This window comes from Mangifera indica, chromosome 11 (assembly GCF_011075055.1).
Source record: "Mangifera indica cultivar Alphonso chromosome 11, CATAS_Mindica_2.1, whole genome shotgun sequence".
Taxonomy (NCBI): Eukaryota; Viridiplantae; Streptophyta; class Magnoliopsida; order Sapindales; family Anacardiaceae; genus Mangifera; species Mangifera indica.
In genome coordinates this window covers 13,323,843-13,342,694 of record NC_058147.1, presented here as the reverse complement: position 1 = coordinate 13,342,694, position 18,852 = coordinate 13,323,843, and the positions used below count along the sequence as shown (strand labels likewise).

The following is an 18,852-nucleotide window of genomic DNA, read 5'->3' as shown; positions in this document are numbered from 1 at the left end:
AAGGTATGATGTAATGACAAATTCCCATTGATTTAGTTTGGAAAAATAATTTTCACACCAACCTGTTAAATTCGTTTAAAAATTTTGTTAAATTCTTTTATAAAACTTTTTGCCCTAAAATACATTTAAACTAAATAACAGTTTGCCCTAACAAATTTTTTATAAACTGATTTTTTCTATAACTAATTTATATTAATTTTAACTAAAAATAATAATAATTTTACTAATATAATTATAGATGAGTGTGTCAATAATATCTAATTTTATGTTTAAAAAGTAAATAATAGTTTTTAATGATGTTGGGATGTTAATTATGTTTTAAAGGGTTTTAAAAATTTTTATAAAGCTGCAAGGTATTTTTGGAATTTATAAAATTTAAATATGCCTTAACAATTTAGAAAATGATAACTAATTCCCTAAATAACTAAACACAACAAATTAGAGAATAAACATCATATTATAAATTATTAAAACTATATCATATTTTAAAAATATGTGGGTTAAAATAATATTTTTTGAAACAAAATAAGAAAAAAATAATAATTTCTATTAAAAACTCAAACCCAACCAGATCTCACTCAATCAATTTATTCGAATCCAGCTATAGCTAGAGTTTACTGAGCCTTACATACCTTGTTGCAATTGGAGATGTCATATAGGCTTAAGGCTAGGGTTAATAACGTTGATCCATAAGGCATAGTTTTAATATGCATACTTAAATTTTTATGAAGTTTCAACAGAAGTTGGAGCAACCACTGTGAAAATTCACATTTCACAGAGCAAAATGATTGAAAAGATAAACAGTCTCAGACGTTGTCCCTGCTCACAAATGACTGAAGATTGATCAGAGAATAGAACACTGGTTTTCAACTTTCTTACGGTGCTCCTCGGTTTCCATCTGAGCTTTCTCTATATTCTCTCTAAGCTTACGAATTTCATCGTTGGACATCATTTCAGCTTCTCGTTCCCTCTCTTCCGCCTTCATGCGGGCAACCCTCTCCTCCTTCAATTGCTGTTCAAGCTTACCAATTGTCTCTTTCAGCTTTGACTCAGTCTATGCAAAAAACATAAAAGATTTTTCTTCAATGATAGTATAAACCAAAAGAATTAAGTGAAGTTCAACCAATTATAGTCATCATCTCAGAATGTGTAAATATGGCTTTATAAAAGATTTTTCTTCAATCAAAATTTAAATGCATCTAAAGAGATAGATACGAAATTCAATCTCCATAAGGGCTCCTCTGGGAAAGGTGCAATTGTAGCTTTGCCTCCTTCGTAATTACACAACTGAGAATGTCAGAGCACCAATGCACATGCTAAAATTAATACATGAAAAAGAGATCAACAAGATTACCACCTCAATAAAAGTATCAATAACATTAATGATCTGGCCATCTTTCAGTTCAGTTGTCTGCAACTCACTTGTACTAGTAACACCAGATGAACTAGCCCTGGACGTAAAAGCCTTTCTTCCAAGAATGCTATTCGCAGTGGCACTTTTTCCATTGCCAGTACGCCCAACTAAAACCACAGTCCGCTCTCCACTGGCCATTGTACGATCTACTGAACCTCCGCCCATTTTGTAACCCAAAAAGCATCAAAACACTACTATCAAAGAAAGTCATTTAAGATTAAATCATTTTGAAAAATAAATATTAGATACGGGTTCACTCATGACGGGTCGACCCGACCCGATTTGATTAACTGCCAAAAGGCAGTTTTGCTAGTTATTATTGGTAGTTGGACTCTTATATAAAGTCCTAACTGCCTCCCAAAAAGGAGAGTGCCATTTTTTACAGGGAATTATTCTCCTCCCAACATACAAAAGCACAGTAGATCCTGTCTCTCAAGATGAAAAGCAATACGTGAGCAAATGGTGTTATGGAAATAGACTAACATCAACACCTCGTGCCGCATTCAAAAAAACTTCATTGAAAATTGAAACGGGTACGCATATTCGTATTTACAGATTTTACAGATTTTGATCTTGACATGTTTAATTATTTCCAACATTGGTATCAGAGCCTAGGATATATATTTGTTATGTTTTTCTGTGATTCGTATAGCGTATATTGTGAAAATTAAAATCTGCATGTTGAATTTCGTTTTCAAAATTCGTTTTTGGACATGAATTTAATTCGGCTAAAATTGCAAGAAATTGGTGTTGGGAAACATGTTGGATGTATGCTAGGAATGATATTACATGTTTTAAATTAAAAAAACGACTTGAATTAACGTCAGAATCAATGAAAAGTGACCCAAATCCGAGACCCAAGGCGTCTTTTGCTTTGTCGTCGTTTCGACGGATTCCGACGCCAGAAATTGGAACGATAGGCCTTATCATCAACTGGGATACAAAAGCCCTATAGTATCGTCATCAGAACGTCACTGGAAAGCAATCAATTAGACAGACAGGAAAACTAGGGTTTATGTGCAATATCAGGTCGAAATCGGGTTGGAAAAACCCGATTACCCGACCCAATTGGTCAACGGGTTGGTCAAACCCAATGGTCAACGGGTCAATCTGTTTAGTTAATCGGGTCGACCCAACCTGGATCCTGACCCATAGGTAACCCGATCAACTGTTGATTAGTCAATTGTCAAATAGTTGACCAGTCAATGGTCAACATTTGACCGCGTGTGTTGACCTAGTTCCGCCGCGTGGAGGCGTGTGAATTGAGTTTTCTGGCACGTGGCAACGAGTGTGCGTGCATGACAGTATTATTTCGGTGCGTTTGACTCATTCTTGGCACGTGAAGGCACGTGCAGACATATATATGGCGTGTGGAGGCACGTGCGACGTCGATTTGGCACGTGAAGGATTGTATGGAATTATTGTGGCACGTGGTAGCACGTGAACACCCATTTCCAATGCATCTTGGCGCATGAAACCTGTTTTCGAATCCTTGGAAGTTGTGTAGTGCTCGGATATGTATATGAGATGTGTTCCATGGGTCTTACGACGTATAATGACATGTAATATCTTATTCTGACTCCCGAAAACATATATTGGTGTTTTGAAATACATGTTTCTACTTCATGCAAGTTTGTTAACTAGGGACCATCGCATTGCATGTCGAAACTATTAATATTCTGTTGAATTCCCTTAATTGGAAAAGAGAGAATATCCATGCATGAATATGAGCCCCGTAATCAATGATCTTATTCGGGACAAGAATTTGAAACTTTTTGGGACTGAATGGATTCATTACAGCTTGTTATAGAGCGATGCTTAGTAATGTACAAGAGAATATCCATTAGTTTGTCGTTATTCCCAAAACTATCATGATGCGAGGTATTTGACCTAACGCAAATGTAATAGAGACTTTATTATGGATAAAGTGACTCAAAGATCAATACGGGTTGATGAAATGGTCCTAGTCAAAATAGATTATGCATTTGTTGTATCATATATATTAGTTAAATGTGGGAATTCTAAGATTGATAGAATTTAATGAAATTCTCATCCAGAATTAATATTGGCGCAATTATATTAAAGTTTAAAATGTCAAGCATTTGTGTCATGGAAGATGATTGGGAACATAGTGAATTTTCGATTTTGTGCCTTATGTGAGATATTTTGAAATTTTAATGCGTAATTGCGACAATTGATGTGTATTTGATTGCATTGATAGCGTTGTGTATGATAGATATGTCTCTGTGATCTAGTTAACCATAACATCTTAGAAAATGATGGTTGATTTAAATGAGAATGATACTGAATAGAGAGAATTAAACCATGTGGCATTTGAAATGCACAATATCCTAGATGAGCAAAAGGCTTTGGAGGCCGTAGATCAGGTTAAGATAGAGTTGTGGCTGACTAGGGAATAGAAACGCAAATGAGCGCCTTACACAAATGTGATGTGGACGCGCATCATGCATGTAAGAAGCAAGATCAACTTCGTGTGATGTCTTGATCAGTTTCATGAATAACGATCTGGTATATGAGTACTAGTAATGTTCAATTGCAAATGCCATAAGTATGTTTTTAGTTAAAAAAGTTTGGAGGAACTGCAGTCCCCAAATAAGTATGTCAAATTTGATCATGAAACTAAAGTTAGCTACACGTAACCTGATATATGAACGATAGGTTTATTTAGAAAAATGATTTCTTCTCGATAGTAAGAGCGTATAAAGGTACATATGACCCACATGGAGGAAAGAAAGACTTTTGTTAATTATTCTAGCCATATAAAATTGGAGGACAAACGTCTTTGAGGCAGCTGAATTTAATACTCATGCATACGTTGTAGAATCAACTTTTAAAAGTGAGTGGCTCAAGTCCTAATATAGGAAGGAGATCGTTTAATGCTCAAAGAATAACGATATGGCTCAAGTCCTAAATCTGATCATGAAACTAAAGTCAACTACATGTAACTTGATATATGAACGGTAGGTTCATTTAGAAAAACGATTTCTTCTCGATAGTGGGAGTGTATAAAGGTACATATGACCTACAATAAGGAAAGAAGGACTTTTGTTAATTATTCTAGCCACATAAAATTGAAGGACAAGCGCCTTTGAGGTAGCTGAATTTAATACTCATGCACACGTTGCAGAATCAACTTTTAAAAATGAGTGGCTCAAGTCCTAATATAGGAAAGAGATCGTTTAATGCTCAAAGAATAAGAACAAAGAATTGAAATGAGAAAAGTGGCAAAAGTACTAGAAGAAGAGACAGAAACAAGATGAGTAGTTACAAGAGAAGCAACAAGAATTATATCGCCTATGAATGAACAAAGTTGAAAATGATAGTCTTGTTCAACATAAAGTGATGAAACTTTGTTCTCTAGTACTATGATATTAACTGAGTATTATCCTACGTGGATTATAGACTCAGACGCCTCCGACCAAGTAGTTCATGATAGAAGATCTTTAGTAGATTTTTATCGAATTATGAATAAAGTGAATTGGATATATGTAGGCAACAACACAAAGGTTGTAGTAAAAGGAATAGACATGAGCAAATAAGTTTTATAGATGATCGAATCTTATACCTACACGAAATCCAATATGCTCCAAATATTCAACAAATCTTGGTCAAAGTACTTGTTCTTCTTAAACTAGGATATAATTTGAATTTCTCTGGGTGTTTTATTGAAATGTGATAGAATTGATTTCTACAAGATTTGGTTTGTTGGTTGAATAGTTATATGGTGTTTGTCACCTTACATTTTTGATAATGTTAAGTTTTTCATTATTTGCTTCTCCTATGTGTATGGATATGAATGCAAATATATGACATGTTACATTAGGGCATTTTGGCCAAAATGGGTTGAATAAATTAGCCTATGAAAGTTTGAGAATGTATCTCATATTTCATTACTAGTGATGATAACAATGCTCGATTCAATCTTGTCTACTTGATCTCTCATAAGTTAGAAGCAGTAGATTGCTTTAGACACTATATATAATTAAGGTTAAGAATCAATTAGACAAAATAGATAAGAGTTTTATGAACTCACCAAGGTCTTGAGCATTTGATCCAAAAGTTCAAGGAACTGAGTAATGAAAGAAATAGTATGGTAAATAGTAATTCCAAAACTTCGTAACAACCAGTGTAGTGAAGAAGAGTAATTGTACTATATTGGAAATAGTTAAGTCAATGAAAGCGCAAGCAAAACGTCAAGTCACTTTTTGATGATATGATATTTATTGTTGTTTGAGAACTTAACCGATTGCCTACTAATCTAGTTGCTTCCACTCCCTATGAGTTATGGTCAGGTAGAAAATCTGAGTTAATTGATTGCAAGCTTAGTGGTTAGCAATATCAATCCATAACTTTTCCCATAAATTTGAATAACTGGGACTGAGAAGAAATGAATGTATCTTTATCAAATACACTGAGCACTCCAAAGGGTATGTGTTCATTAGGAAGGATTTCGTTGGAAGATTAACTGAACTTGTATTAGAGATATTATATTCATAGAGGATATTTTTCTTAATAGGGATGATGTTGATAAAAGTTTTCATCTGAATGAGATGAGAAAAGAATGAAGATGGGTATATCTTAACGACTATAAATTGAGTCCTAAGATATAAGACTTATACTTGTTCTAAATAATGGAAGCAAATGCAGCAATTAAACTCCAACCTATTTCAGATAGTGGGAGTAATGATCTTCAATTGTTTGCTTTGTTCATCTCACCCTAGTGGGAGCATTGAGATTAAACTTTAATTTATTTCTGTAACATCCCTCCCTAGAAATACTACCCACTGAAGGAGAAATATTACGAATTAATATCCGGAGCGTCTACTATTTTTTTTCTTTGAAATACTTTAAAATGAACGTATTACTAAAAGTGTTTAGAAATTATTCTAAGAAAACTGAAAATCTGGAAGCAAACAAAAGATGTATATACTCATATGAAAACTCATCTAAAAGCATCTGAAAATATGGAGTAATCCTATACAACTGTACAATCATCTCAAAAAGGTCAAAAGTCAAGAAGAACATGTGACTGTATGCATGTAATATAAACTAGAGATAACCTGCTCCAGTCGGATCTATCTTCGCTGACCTGACCCTGCCTCGCAGCTACCTCGATCAATTGTACTTGTAATCATGAAAGAAAAAGAAGTGAGAGATAAGAACACTCAGTAAGGGGAAAGAATTAAGTAAACTATCTCCTTTCATGTTTGAACTTACTCTCGGGAGTCAACCTTATTCATAACCTCCATAAGAAATCGAGGGGATAATCTAGTTTATTCTTTTCTATTTGGGTCATACTTTGTCCCATTTGGTGTCTATTTGATACTTTCTGGAAGCTGACTATAGGGATTTGGCACTTTTCTAAGCTCCAGCTCTCTTCATTTCTCTCACTATACCATTTTGAATCTGAATTGAGCTCTACTACGAGCACGCTCTACTGCGAGCGGACCCTACTAGGGGTCTATGTCCTACTACGGATGTGTCCTATTACAGACGTGCCCTACTGCGGACGTGCCCTACTGCGGACGGTGTAGTGTAAAGTGCCCCCTTATAGGTCATAACATGCATGCGTGCCTTATATCTTACTAATCTTGCTTCCATCTAAATTTATTCATAACTCACCAGACCATACTCTTGGGATGACCCCTAAATCTTGAGCCCTAAATTCCTTTTTTTGCCTTTCTTTATCTCCCATTTCTTTCCGTTCTTTTCCTTTCTTTCTTTCTTCCTTTCCTTTTTTTCTCCTTTTCTTTCTTTCCCAAAAACTGTGAAATACTGTTCCGCTTAATAGCCCAAACAGTCTCTAATTCCTTTTTTCCTTCTTTTTCATACAATTTAACAGCCCAAACATTCTCTAATTCATACAAACTATATATCGTTGAAAAGAGGATTCAAAGAGTTTTCCAACAAGCTAAATAACACTCATAATTCATTAGATAAGGCAACCAAAACGTGAGATGAAATCAGTGGCAAAAACTGTCTTCACTGTTTATTTAGTAAAACAGTCCTTTTGGTTCATACAATATTTAACAGTCCAAATTATCTCTAATTCATACAAGCTATATATCATTGGAAAGAGGATTCAAAGAGCTTTCCAAAGCTATAATAACACTTATGATTCATCAGATAAGACAACCAAAACGTGGGATGAAGTCAGTGGTAAAACTGTAAATATTAACCAACTCTCTGCCAACAACAAAATCACACACATAGATATCCCAAATGGAAAAACAACATTCCTCAACTTCAAAATCATCATTTATAACATAGATCCAAGAAACCAAAAGTCTAAAACATGCAACATATCAAGGATGACACCTCTTACCCTGTTTCAAGCCAATTTTTGCAAGTTGGCTTCCCCTTCCTTGTCTTGCTTCCTTTATCACTAAAATCACCTTAAATCAATACCAAAACACACTAACATATTCATATAACATGTATCAAATATATATAATCATAGGTAAAGGGAAAGGAAATAGATCTTTTGGTTACCAAAGCTTTTAAAATGCTTCTTTGTTTCCTTTTCTTATTTTGTCTTCCAAAACCCCTTCAAGTTCTTCCTTTATCTTCACAAAACAAAATCAATTAGCATGGAGAATGGTGGCTATTGGAATGGATGGAAAGATAATGGAAAAGTCTTGAAGTTTCTTTTGTTTTGTCTTCTTTCTTTCTCTTTATATACATCTTTATCTCTTTATCTTTATCTCAACTGAATTGGAGTGGATGTCCAAAAGTATTCAAGTGACGTTTTTAAAGTGAAAACAAGGTTTTCATAACCACTCCCAAAGATGATAAAGAACCTGAAATAAATGTCTCATCCTTTAATAGAAAATTTTTGAAATGCATTGGAAGAAGAGATGGAATACTAAGAAAACAAACCAATTATAGGTTTTGGTTGACTTATCGCCAGATCGAAAATTCATTAGAAATGAATGAGTTTTCTGAATTAGTCATAAGGCGAATGACTCAATAAATAGATACAATTCCGCTTAATAGCGAAAAACTATACCCAACAAGAAGGTATAGATTATGTAGAAAGATATTTTTCGTCATTTATGAGATTTACTTTAGTATATTTGGTTCTAGCTATAATAACACATTTGAATTTAGAATTACACCAGATGAATGTCAAGACAATTTTCCTTAGTGGAAAACTTGACAAAAAAATCTGCATGAAATGAGATATAGATCTCATTGTTATATGTCTGAAGCGCAGAGAGTGCGAGCTTCAAAGACATTGAATGACCTAAAACTGTCATCTAGATACTGGTACTTAAACTTTGAAATGATTAATCAAGACCATCATGTCTATGTGACAAAGTCTAATGACAAATTTGTAATTCTATCGATATGTATGATGATGTACAGATAGCTAGAAATGATTTGAAGTAAGTGATAATCATCAAAGGATGGTTGTCCATACTTTTGACTTGCAGGATGTGGGAAAACAGAATACATATTATGAATTTAAATCTAGAGGAATTGTTCAAAGAAACCTTTGACTATGTCATAAGAGCATAATATTCAAAAGATTCTAAAACAATCCAATATGGTATACTGTGAACTTATTGATATTCTTGTGTCAAATGACGAATTATTGAGCCAAAAGAGATATATCCCAAAACTTAAGATAGAAGAAGAGAAATGTCATAGGTTACCTATTCAGATGCCATCAGATGTATTATGTATGCTATGGTGCATACATGCCCAAATATTTATTTTTTTATTGAGCTGGTTAGTTAATATAAGTAAATGTTGAAAAGAGCACTGAAAGGTTGTATGTAGAATTTTGATATTTTTAAGGCTTTGTGGATGATTGATTATGTCATTGAGGATCGAACTTCCGTTTAATTGGCTATTGAGATGTCAGTTGGGGAAGTGTTTTTAAACCAACGCAAATTAAATTACGGCTAAGTTTTCTTACTCCAAAAGGACTCATATCTTGGAGCGATAAGAAACAGAGATGCGTAACCGTATCCACATCGGAAGCCTAGTATATAACCTGTTCAGTAAATGTGCAAGAAACTGTTTAGTTAAAAAGATTCTTCGTGAATCTAAGTAAACAGAACAATATTGTCAAAGCAATGGTTGTCTGTTGAAATGAAAGATCCTGAATTTTTATAAGATAACCAAACGTATCGACACTAAACACAACATAATAAGAGACTCAATTTCCAAGAAGGAAATGAACGTACAATATAATTCTACGCATTGTATAGTCACTGATCCTTTAATGAAAATTCTTCCAAGAAAAGTATATCTTGTACATGTTAAATTTCTTGGATTGCGTAGACTATGATTGATGAGTGTTGAGCTTATATATTGTATTGATGACATAACGTCGAAAACCATGAATTTAAGTTCATTTTATGTTTTGAACTTACGTCCCGAAATTCTTGGGTTTTCACTACATACACATCGTTTTTAGCTCAACAAGATTGTAATGTCACACAAGTTAGAGATTGACTCACTTACACGAGCAATCGTCTTTGGCTCTGAGAGAGCCAGCAAAGATAAGACATTATTCTTGAGAAATGTGATGCTGAGAGAGCATACCAATGAGAGACAAATTTCTCAAGAAAAGATTTATTGAAATAAAAATGTCGCTTTGATGATTGATCAAGATGAGATCATAAATAGATACATTTAAAAAATGATTGATTTGGATTCTCCACATCCAAATAACTTATGAATGCCAGATGTGAGTTCTTAATATAGATAAATACCTACAAGTGTGAAGATGATTAAGAACTCAGGTTAGACGCTAGGTGTAGCAACTGAACTAAAATCTGTACAGTGTTGTGAATGAGATTTGAGAAAATACACACTATAGCACATGATTCATACCATGCGTGCATAAGTAAGACAACCAGTTAAAGTAGTGAAATGATAAATCCCTGTTCCTTCACTGTGTGAGACTTTATGAGGATTACCTCATGTTGGTACCTTTTAACTTTTTACTGTTGTTCAATATTTACTCTTAATGTTGCTATCTTCGCTTGGAACCTATGGCCACGCATGATTCAGTCTATGAAATATGACTAGAAAAACAGCTAAGTTTAAATTGAGAATTTCGAGTAGAAGAGGAAGACTTATATGTTACGTGTGTCCATTAGCCAACCGATCATGTCACTCATATGGAGATTGGACTTGATCATGGATACATAGGAAAATAACACAATGAAAAATGAATTATTAAAGGGAGCTAGTGTTATCTAGTAAGTTTGGGGTGCTGCGAGCCTAACACTTTATTTTTGTTTTATTCGGATTGAAGCGGTTATGCTATTCCTAATAGATGCATAATATTTAGCTCCCAAGTACAGGTTGCTCGTGAGGTCGCACGACATATTTGCAAGTATGAAACGTACTACTATATAGGATTTTTGTGGCTAAGTATTTGATTCAGGTCTTTCGTCATGTGTGAGTGGGAGATATTGGATACGGGTCCACCTATGACGGGTCGACTTGACCCGATTTCATATAACTGCCAAAGGCGGTTATAAGAGACAGTTAGATTGGCAGTTGGACTCTTATTTAAAAATCCTAACTGCCTCCCCAAATAACTAAATTACCCTTGCTTGGAGCTTATCAATGGCTAAAGCATTCCTGGACAGAGTTAAAAATAAAACTCAAAGGTTCAAAGTGGCATAAAGACATGCCAGTTAAACATAAAAGTGGCATGAGTTTGAGTATTAGCTAAACTTCGAAGGGTTGGGTATTATAAATTAAGTAATTTTAAACTAAACAAACCAAATTTATTTTCTTCATATCCATAATCTCAAATAGAGACAAAGTGCTTTCAGTAATCTTGAGCCACTCCTTAACAATTATGTGATCTTTGGTATCTATAAATTTCTACGACTGATGCATCCCTAGCAGTCATAAATTGGGTATTGTTGGGTTCTTTCTACAATCAGGGTCTTTCCTGTTATCCTTTTATTTGACACCTATGTCAGTAGCGCTTGCATTGACTCATTAGCTTAAGTTGGAGCACCTCCCTATTATTGCTCCCTAAGCAGTTCACGGATCAAGTTCCTCACATCTGCAACATTGAGTCTAAAATGAAAGGTTATGAGAGTTGCCCCTAAATCCTAAGCCTCATATTAGTCCCTTTAACTATTTCCATTTAAGCATTTGCACCTCCTCATTATGAATCTTTAAAACTCACATCAGTTATTAACATTTCTCATAAAGTAGATAATTTATAAACTAAAACTTTAACTTATAGTGATCAGTTGCAAGTGCGGTCAACATAGCATGAGGAGCTTACTGAGCCTTTTCTAACTATACTCTACCTAAAACATCCTTTAGGTATCAAAATCATACTCTGATACCAACTTGTAACACCCTCTCTAGAAATACTACCTTTCAAAGGGAAGTAGTACTTAAATTAGTTATTTAAGCAAACATATTCACTTGAATCTATACAATAACCTACACATAAAATAATAATAACTAAACACCCTTCATTAAATAAGTATGTGGAAGAAATCAAAAGCTATTAAGTAACAATAAAACTATCATCCACAATATAAAATATAACTCTCTCAAACTCAAAAAGCATCATAACATCACGTCTCTAAAAGTCCAAATACATAAAATAAAAAATATAATTGATTACTTGACCCCTCATAGCAACTCATAGCAACTGGCCTCTTAGCACTACAATCGTCACTATTACTTGTCACTTGCAAAATCATAAAAATAAGAATGTGAGTGATAATCACTCAGTAAGTAAGAACATTATCTAAATATTTTCATAATTTTTATTATTCACCTCGATTAGGTTCACTATAGCATAGCCATCAAGAGTACTCTATGTACTCTAGCTATTGATAATGTGAACATTTTCATACTTAACAGTAACTTGAGATCTACTTTGGTCCCCTAAATTTGCCTCGATAATCTTGATATCTCATGACATCACATACAATCCTTTTGGGTCCTAACTGTAATGACTTGCTAATTCAAAGTAACATAAGTGAAAGCTTAACCTTAATTGTAATAGTATAATTGAACTATAATTGACATGTTAATTTGACTAAGTCAATACAGGGATTAGACAATTTGACCATGTTAGTAAACTTATGGTACAGTCTACTTTTTACACCACTATTAGACTATGTCAACAACTCGTTCCTACTATGGCTTACCATATCCTACTTCTGGTGATCAAGTCTTATTATAAACCATTATATCCTACTACGAGTAATGCCCTTTCTACTAGCAATATAAAGAGTATCTCATAGGTGTCTCCCAATAATGACCCTAATGACTCATATTGACTCATGAGTGAACTAGTTCCATGGTCAACCAACAAAGGTATGGTCATAGTATGCATACATGCAATCTCAAGTAGCAACTTTCACCTTAGTCTAATACTTTATCTTTTATAAATTTGACCTTGAGACAAGGTACTATAACTATAAACTTTCTATGTTTTAAAGATTCATAAACTTCACTTCACCCTTACTTAACATTTTTAACCTTCTGTTTCTATTATGTACGACCACAAGCTAATAGGTGTACACAATCAAATATACAGGTGTACATCCTCCTTTATGTATGATTGCTCTTCTCCTTCACGGTCATACACGAAACCTAGGGGTAAATTGGTAATTTGATCATGTACAAGCATGCAATTGGATACACAAGCATACACTATGTTCTAACTAAAAGGATACAAATGGGTGTGTGTGGCCTCCATACATCCAATCATCAAACACTAGAAAAATATTATAAACCATGTTCGGGCATACACGATCATGTGCACGGGCATACATGGTGTATAGAAACATGATTTCCAAGCATGCCATAGTTGTGCACAACTGAAGTATGACCATACATGACGTATGGAAAATGTATTCTAAGTTCATTTCATATATGGTTTTAATCTTAATACCTTTATATTAGTTTAACAATTAACATAACACATTACTAGTGTCCTAAATGTGTAAAATTAATGCTCATAATGTGTATATACATTACAGGATTAGAACAAAACATATCAGATTCCCTAAAGCATATTTTAACCATCATCAACCATTTTTAATCATATAAACGCATCGTATAATTCATACCTTAACTCAACAATCATAATATAACCGAAAATCAAACCTTAACATACCTGGTTTAGTCATCCTTTATTACCATTAAATCAAGAATGAACAACACCAAACATAATATAATTTTCATAACCCTATTTATCACATCTATTTACCAATTACACTCATCAAACATCCAGATCATCACCATGAGATATTCTTTCATACACGAACTATAGATCACAATAACAAAACATTAAAAGTTCCTACTTACTTGATTGTTGACGTGATTGAAGATCTGCTATCAAGCAACCTTATTCTCTCTACTATTTTCATTTGCTTAACTCCACTAGAAAGTTATGCTTGTCATAAAAAATAAGAGTATCAAATCTCTTCTTTCTAGTACGCTTATACACTAGATAGAAACACTCACAAATATTATGGGATAAACTTCCAAAAATGCACAAACATGCCTTATTAAACACAAATTCTATAATAGTATGCATGGATGTACATCCTCATGTATAAACATGCATTTTGTTTAAAATTTGCTTACATCTTACCCAATGTCCTGACATGGAAGGCCATGTATAGCATACATAATGAAATGTATAGTCGTACAAGGGTTGAAATTAAGTATTTCTTATTTAATTTTAATCCAATCCTAAGCCATAATCAACCAATGTCAAACTTATATAGGAAAATACTATTTTACCATTGAACATATATGTAGGTGTTTCATGATGGATTGTAACGTGATATTGTGAATTTAGGATGGGTATTAGGTAGTATATATAGGAAACGAAAAATAAATAAAAAAATAAAATAAAAGATCCAATGGTCTTTAGGTTATCCACCCAACGACTACTAGCCTCAATAGTCATTGGTGTGCAAAATGGCTCCCTATTGTTTGCACCCAAACAATTGTTTTAAAATTTTTTTTTTTTTTGGCCTTCTACAATAGCAGACCATTGTGGGTTAGCCCATAGGTCTAGTTTTCAAGCCCCAAACATGATCTGACTAGTCCATATGCCTAGCATATTATAGTAGTGGGTCATGTTATTTTTTAGCCAGGCTAAAAAGGGGGTCTAGGCCACCGACCACCTCTAGCAATATGATAACAACTTGAAAATATATTTTAATGAATTAATGTGAGAATTTGACAATGTAAAAAATTATAATATATTCTTAAAATGAAAAATATTTTTAAAAATATACAAAACATATTTTTAATGTGAAACATATTAGTTTAATTATGTACAATACTAATTTTTTAACCAATAATCTTTCGAGAATATTTAAGTAAAATAACATTTTAGTATTCTTTTACCTACCACTATTTTTCAAATAAAATAACTATTTATTCATACTAAATTCTATCAAATATAATAATAATTCATATTCAAAAATCTTTTAAGTAATCTATATCTGTAATAATATTTTATTTTTAATAATAAAATATTATTCAAACCAAACTTAGCCTTGTTATAATATTTAGACAAAATGACATTAATACTTTTAACAAAATGACATATAGTAGGTTATTGGACCTTTTTGTTAGAATCAAGCTGAGTGAATGTGTAGTCTAGAAAAAAATTATTTTATGAGCCCAATGTGATCATTTAGAAGTAGACCAATGCACTTGATATTGTAATTGATAAATTTGGGTTGTAGGTGTGGGCTGATATAAGGGTATTGGACTTTTGATGGGAGAACCCAATTAGCCTATTTTATTTTTAATAAAAGAAAGGCATGGTCCCTTCTTCAGTAAATAAAAAAAAATGTGTAACTCCTTAGCACCCCATTTTGCACAACGCTTCTGTAAAATTGAGAAGGAAGATTTTGATGTAAGATTGACAATTAATCTTTTCTGGATTAATTTTTGCTAACCAAATGACACAAATAGATTTGTCTATATACCTAATTTATAAATTACAATATTTTATAGCATAATGTGTTTGAATTGAAATTGGCAGAATAATCAAGTTTTATAATTCTGCATTTGGATGAGAAATTCTAATTTTGCTTACATTAGACTATAAAATATTTAAACGTGTTTGAAATTGGATTATTTTTGGCTAAATTCTGAAATTAGGGTTCTGTGAATTATGCTAAATTTGTTAGTAATTGGGCATGAAAATCATTTGTTTATGTTTGTTGTTGATTATACATGATTTTAAACATGTTTTTGAACCCAAAATCAATTGACAATTGACCGAAATTGAGCTAGTATGCATTGGGAAACCTTTTTGGTCAAGTTTCAATTTCAATCAATACACTCATTGTCATCGGCCAAAAGTGCATCGGTTGAAGTCATCAATGTCTAGGTATTATTTTCCTTATAGTTATCGGACTGATCGTCAACCAAAAAGGCTAAATTCAATATCATGGTCATCAGCTAACAGTTAGGGTTCTTGGTAACTCACAAGCTCAATCGGGTTATGAAAACTTGATTACCTGAGTCAATGGATCACCTAAACCCGTGATTAAAGGTCAATACGTTGACTCATCAATAGGTCAACCTAAGGTCAGTCAACAAATTTCTTGACCCAAAAATTGGTTTGACTCGAACCAACCCTAGCCTATGCATAGGTTATCCTCATGGTATGTCATTGACATGTAAGCATAGTTTCTCAATGCGTAGAAGTGCATGACGACATTTTAAAGCACATGAAAGTGTTTTCCGACATGTGGAAGTTGTTCTTTGGCGTGTGGTGGTGCGTGTGGGTGATTATTTGTGTTTTAGAAGTGCACATGCTTATTTTTACTATATTATATTTCATTTATAATACATCTATGACTTTATTCTGCTATAAATTGCTACAATTTGAGAATTAAAGTTTCATAAATGGTTATTTGTTCATTGTGCTTGATGCAATTTTAATAGAAAAGATTGTCATAGATAATAATGATTAATATCTCATGAAATCTTTACTAGAATAATTTTGCTTAGTATCATAGGAATAAATTACTAGGTTGTTAGAATGTTTAACTGCTAAAGCAGTGCATTCATCGAAGCTCATGAAACATTTCATCTAGTAATGATACATTTCTTAGTTTTAATGCATGTAATTTTTTACCCAATGGGGGTTTATTGTGTGTATTAAGACCAATGGTAGCATAAGGTTGATTATATGAAATACATTGCTCCTATTCATGAATAGATCCAATACATCCAAAGGTGTTTGTATTTATTCAATCGATATGTGCTTTCAAGAAATGACGAACATTGGTCTAAAAAGTTTATCTACCCAAAGAGGATATTTCTTTCAAAAATTGTTTGTTTATAAGATCTTTATATGGTTTATAACCTTATGCCTTGGGATTATAATAACATGCCATTTTCTTTTTCCAAAGGTGAGTTAATGGTGATGAAATAGTGATCTCAATTTAGAATAGTTTATATGGTCTTAGGGCTATTCTAATTGGTTAATTATCCATTTTCTTAATCAGTTATATTGTTTACTTGTGAATTCAATTACTGTTACATTGAACAATAACAATGCTATATTTGAGCTCTTAAGTAATATTAAAAAATGGAGGTTTGACATTGAATTTGCATTGGGCATTGCTAATATTGATATGACCTTGTGAGTCAATGAACCTCCAAACTGATGAAAGTTCCACAGTTGAGAAAAAGTGTTATGGTAAATGAGAAAGATCTAATAGACTTATCATTATTGCTATGAAAAAGACCATTGCTAAGTATTTTTTAAGTAGTTTGCCAAAGTCCACAAATGCTAGAGAGTTTCTTGACATCATTGAGCATAGGTGTTAGGTTTTCAATCATGTTAGAGCTTTATATTTGATGAGTGAGCTGTTAAGTACTAAATATGACAGATCTAAAGGGGTAAGGGAATTCATTTTAAAGATTGTAGGGATACAATTAAAGTTGAAGAATCATAATAATTCCCTTAAAGATAATTATATTGTCTATTATACCCTTAATTTCGTATTTGCAAAGTTTAGTAAGATTAAAATAGTTTAAATATTGTAAGAGAGAACTAGACTGTCAATAACTTGATTACCAGATGTATGGTTGAAGAGTAGAAATTAAAATCAGAGAAGCTAGAAATTGTAAATCTGGTTGGTACATCTAAGAGTCAATCTAAAGGAAAATGACAAAATAAGAAATTCAAGTCCCATGCTTCAATGAATAATATAGGCAATTTTAAAAGGATGGATTCAGATTACTCTCAGATGAAAGTAGAAATGAAGAATAAATGTTTTTTTTGTAAGAAGAGAGGTTATATGAAGGCAAATTGTAAGAAATTCAAGACATGGTTAGAAACTAGGAAGAAAGAACAAGGTAATGTCCTAGCCTAGGTGTGTTATGAATATAATCTTATTGATGGGTCTAAGGATTGTTAGTGGATTGACAATGGTGTCAGTGTTCATGTGACTACTTCTTTACAAGGCCTAACTAGCCAACGCAAACCAACTAATAAGGAGACCAAACTTAAAGTGGGAAATGATATTGATGTTGAAGTCATTTATGTTGGCACTGTCAAATTGTTATTAGAGACTGATTTTGAAATATGTTTAGAAAACCCTTTTTATGTACCCTATTTTAGAAGGAATTTAATTTTTGTTTTATTGTTGGATAAATTTGGTTATAAACTTATGTTTGGAAATGGAAATGTTTATTTATGGTTTAATTCATAATCTATTGGCAGTTGTTTTCTTTCTAAAAATTTATATAGACTTTGTTTGGCTCCCAATAGTGTTGATTATTCTTTGAATGTTGAAAATGTTAATATTAAATGACCTTTTATTAGAGAGAAATCATCCTTGTTATGACACTAAAGGTTAGGGCATATCCCTAAAGAGAGGGTTGACAGATTGATTAAAGATAAAAAATTTTCACCTTTGGATTTTCAAGATCTGGGGACCTGTGTTCATTATGTAAGAGGAAAATTAACAAAGATTAATAAATATGATTCAACTAGGAGTCAAGAGTTTTTAGAGCTCATTCATACAAATATCAGTAGGCCTTATTCATCCACCTTATGTCGTAATATGTATTGCCTCACCTTTATTGATGACTATTTTAGATATAGGTATGTTTTTTTAATTAAAGAGAAATTTAGTGCATTTAAGAAGTGCAAGATTGTTAAGACAAAATCAGAGAAACGAATTGGAAAAGTCATCAAGGTTGTGAGGTTTGATCAAGGTGGAGAATATTATGGTAGATATAATGATTCAGGATAATAAATGGGTCATTTTGCCAAGTATTTGCAGGATTATAGAATTGTTTCTCAATACACTATGCCTAGGATTCAAGAATAGAATGGTGTAGTTGAGAGATATAATCACACCCTTAAGAATATGGTTAGAAGTATGATGTGTAAATCTAATTTGCTGGAGTATTTA

The 18,852-nt window shown here is 32.8% G+C and overlaps 1 pseudogene; it reads right to left on the bottom strand.

Moving 5' to 3' along the window:
* Positions 1-579: 579 nt before the first annotated feature.
* The window catches only part of LOC123229985, a 28,511-nt pseudogene continuing 10,238 nt past the window's right edge, over positions 580-18,852 (bottom strand).